Genomic DNA, 3,969 nt, shown 5'->3' on the forward strand with positions numbered 1-3,969 from the left:
AAGACCAATCAAGGGACAGCACCCACTAAGGAACTAGATCCGCACGGAGCTGCCTCCTGCTTTGGGGAGAAGTTTCCATCCAACACCCGCCTTCTCGGAGCAATTTCCCTCCTCCTTCTGGGGAACGAAAAAGCAGCCAGATGCATGCTTTTAAAAATAAACTGTGCAAGAGAAACACGCAGAATATCATGTGTTTGCTCCCAAGCTGGTCTGAAATATTTGAAACGCAGAGACTCAAAACTGTCAGGAATCAGCAGAGCTCTTAGGTTTGTTTCAACATTTGGGGTGAAAAACAAAGGGATTCAAATCTGTACTTTAAAGCTTCCACACAGCATTTTGGATTGCCATAACAATAGGCATGGTTTTCCATCCAAAGAGAAAGTCGGATTGGGCTCCACATACAAAAATAGCCCCGCTAATTGGACCGCAGGGGGGAAGTATAATATTTGAAATCACGCAGACGAAGCTGTTCTATCGTTTACAATGATTAGGAAGAGAGGGTTTGCTCTGTGGCCAAACGAAAAGAGATGTTTTAAAAACACATATAGGGCTCCCCTGGTGGTGCAGTGGTTGAAAGTCCGCCTGCCGATGCAGGGGACACGGGTTCGTGCCTCAGTCCGGGAAGATCCCACATGCCGCGGAGCGGCTGGGCCCGTGAGCCATGGCCACTGACCCTGCGCGTCCGGAGCCTGTGCTCCGCAACGGGAGAGGCCACAGCAGTGATAGGCCCGCTTACCGCAAAGCAAAGCAAAACAAAACAAAACAAAAACAAACAAACAAAAAAAAACATACAACTTAGTGGTTTACAGCAAACACTCAGGAGCCAGACAGCCTGGGTCTGAACTTGGACTCCACCACTTCTGTGCGACCCTAGGCAAGTGACTTAACCCCACCGGGCCTCTGGGTTCTATGAAAATTAAACGAGCAAATATTTTTCAAGCATCGTATCTGGCTCACAGTAAGTTCTATTAAAGTGTTTGTAAAATAATAAATAACTTTTAAAATTAAAGGTGGAAAATCTTCAGGGGTTTTGAAGCATTCTCTCGCATTCACTGGGTTCTTTACATTTTAGTTTTATCAGATCATTAGTGTAGATTCCTTAAGGCTCCCTCAAGTCCAAGATGAAGGTGCTGGGAATTGAGTCTGTAGCTCAAACTTTTTTCCCTCAGGGTCTCACTCCATGATAAAAGTTGGGGAAGGGACTCTTATTTTTAAATGTAGTTTTGCCAGGTTCTTCACAGAAAGGTTCTGATCGAGTGGGTTTTATCATCAGACAAGTTTGGGAACCACTAACTCAAACCGAATTCCTTCTAATCAGTAGGAATACCAGGGTTTGGCCAGCTGCTTTCTTTGGTGCCAGGATTTTGTCTACTCCTCTGTCACCCAAGTGTCCAAAAACAAAAGAGAAGGGACTTTCAGGCACAAAACCCTCCTTTAGAAGATGCAGGGCAGGAGGTCCTAGGGAATCAGGAGAAGGCTCTCCTAGAGTTTTAATTCCACCCATGAGCTCCATTTATAGAAAACCTTATACGATTGCACGTAAGAGGAGCTCCCTGGGGGCACCCACGGGCCATGATACTGACCCCTTCAGCCCTCAGGGCAGCGGGTGGGACCAGGCACCCCTATACTGTCTGCTGGGTGCCGGTACCCAGAGCACCTCTGAGGAGCCCTGGGCAGGGAAGTTCCTCCAGCAGGGTACCCTGTTCCTCCCTGGTTACCGAGGAGGCCTTGGGTCAATGTCGAGGGATAAATAGTGCTGGAGAGCTTGTCAGCAGCCCCAGTTCAGCCCCCAGGGAGGGTCACCCAGGTGCACATGGGTCAGCCACGCTCGACCCTGGCACTGAGTAAAGTCCACTTAGGGCTTTTCCGTTTCACACGTCTGTCTTGTTGAATTCTGAATTGTATTTCTTTCCTATCCCCGAATCAACCCCTCTCGGAAGGGTCCCAGAGTCTGGGTTCTGTGGACCCACTGCCCTCCCCACGGGTCAGCCCCCGAGGCCACATCCCGGCTGCTGACCCGCCGCCAAACCACAGGCACCGGCACCTGCCACCAGGCTGGCCAAGTGGCCTGGCTCAGTTCCCAGCCTGCGCCGCTGGGAAAGAATGAGTCAGCAGTGTCTTGTCTCCTGGGCCTTACGCGGAGTGTGATCTGAAAGCCACAAGAAGGGGGCTTCCCTGGTGGCGCAGTGGTTGAGTGTCCGCCTGCCGATGCGGGGGACGCGGTTTCGTGCCCCGGTCCGGGAAGATCCCACATGCCGCGGAGCGGCTGGGCCCGTGAGCCATGGCCGCTGAGCCTGCGCGTCCGGAGCCTGTGCTCCGCAACGGGAGAGGCCACAACAGTGAGAGGCCCGCGTAACACAAAAAAAAAAAAAAAAAAAAAAAAGCCACAAGAAGTACATGACTTGAGGATGGTCCCAGTAGAGAACACCCTACAACCTGAGAGTCTCAGGGATGGGAAAAATCTTAGAGGTCTTGTTGCTCAAACCCTCTTCATGTGCTAGAGGATCTCAGACTCTGGACCCACACTGCCCTGTGTGAGCTTGAGCAACTTAGTGGCCCTCTGTGCCTCAATCTTCCCATCTGTGAAATGGGGGTAATAACAGTACTTACCTGATAGGGTTGTTGGTAAGATCAAATGAGTTAATCAGTGTACAGTGTACATGGCACATGGTAACACCTGACAAATGTCAGCTGTCGTTATCACTATTATTTAGAGCAATCCCTTCTCTGGTAGAGGCTTCACGTGACTGCTTCCAGGGATGTGAAGATCACAACCGCAAGGGGCAGTAATCCACATACCGAGCTCTAAGTTCCCTCTCCCCTGAGTCTGTACAAAACACAACGTCCGTTGCACCTTGAAAGATACCTGTGGCCCCACAGAGTTTCATGAGACTTCAGATCATCACACCCTTAAAAAGATGCTGCCATGTGATGAGAGAAGGTTCAAGCCTGCGGACCTCGATGGTGACCAGACAGCCACCCGGGAGGAGTTCACCACCTTTCTGCCCCCTGAGGAGTTTGAGCACATGAAGGAAATTGTGGTTCGGGAAACTCTGGAGGACCTCAACGAGAACGGGGATGGCCTTGTGTATCAGGATGAGTATATTGCTGATATGTTTTCCCACGAGGAGAATGGCCCTGAGCCAGACTGGGTGCTGTCAGAACGGGAGCAGTTTAATGAATTCTGAGATCTGAACAAGGACGGGAAGCTGGACAGAGATGAGAATCGCCGCTGGATCCTCCCGCGAGGTTATGACCACGCGCATGCTGGGGCCAGGCACCTGGTGTACGAGCCGGACAAAAACAAGGATGAGAAGCTCACTAAGGAGGAGATCTTGGACAACTGGAACATGTTTGTTGGAAGCCAAGCTACTAATTATGGGGAAGATCTCACCAAAAACCATGATGAGCTTTGATGCACACTCACCATAATATGACAGACTGTCATAAGCTTTCTTTTATTGTCCTGGATAATTGCTACAATTGTCTCAGCAGTTGTGTGCCCCCAGAAAAGGAAGTTTATCACCTCAGATTGGGTTTAGAATTATTTTTTACTCACTATTTGCTGGAAAATAGTCATCACTAATCTTTGAGTAAGATTTCTGTCCAAATACATTAAAATCTTGGTAAATTGCAATGCTTTATGGGGATATATTGCTAAAACATGACTTTTTCGCTTTTTCCATGAAATATGAACTAAAAGGGAATAAAATTTGAAAAAGCCCCGTTATTCAGAAGTTGGGTGAGTGGGGAGAGGGCAGTACATGGAGTGACTGCTATGTATTTTAACTGCATAATTTTTACATTTGCCACTGTTAGATAATTGGTGAGGGAAAATTCTGATTAAGCTTCAGTGGTATCTCATCCTACACAGGCTTCTTTCAGAGTAAGGCTGATATCAGATTCTCCTTCTTGACTGGACTCTGAGCTGTTACTGTAAATGGCATATAAACCTCTGTGCATTTTTCT

At 48.6% G+C, this 3,969-nt stretch overlaps 1 pseudogene; it reads left to right on the plus strand.

The window, feature by feature from the left end:
- The first annotated feature begins 2,660 nt into the window (after window positions 1-2,660).
- On the plus strand, window positions 2,661-3,485 carry LOC101326304 (reticulocalbin-1 pseudogene; annotated as a pseudogene).
- Window positions 3,486-3,969: the final 484 nt, after the last annotated feature.

Source organism: Tursiops truncatus, chromosome 14, assembly GCF_011762595.2.
Source record: "Tursiops truncatus isolate mTurTru1 chromosome 14, mTurTru1.mat.Y, whole genome shotgun sequence".
NCBI lineage: Eukaryota > Metazoa > Chordata > Mammalia > Artiodactyla > Delphinidae > Tursiops > Tursiops truncatus.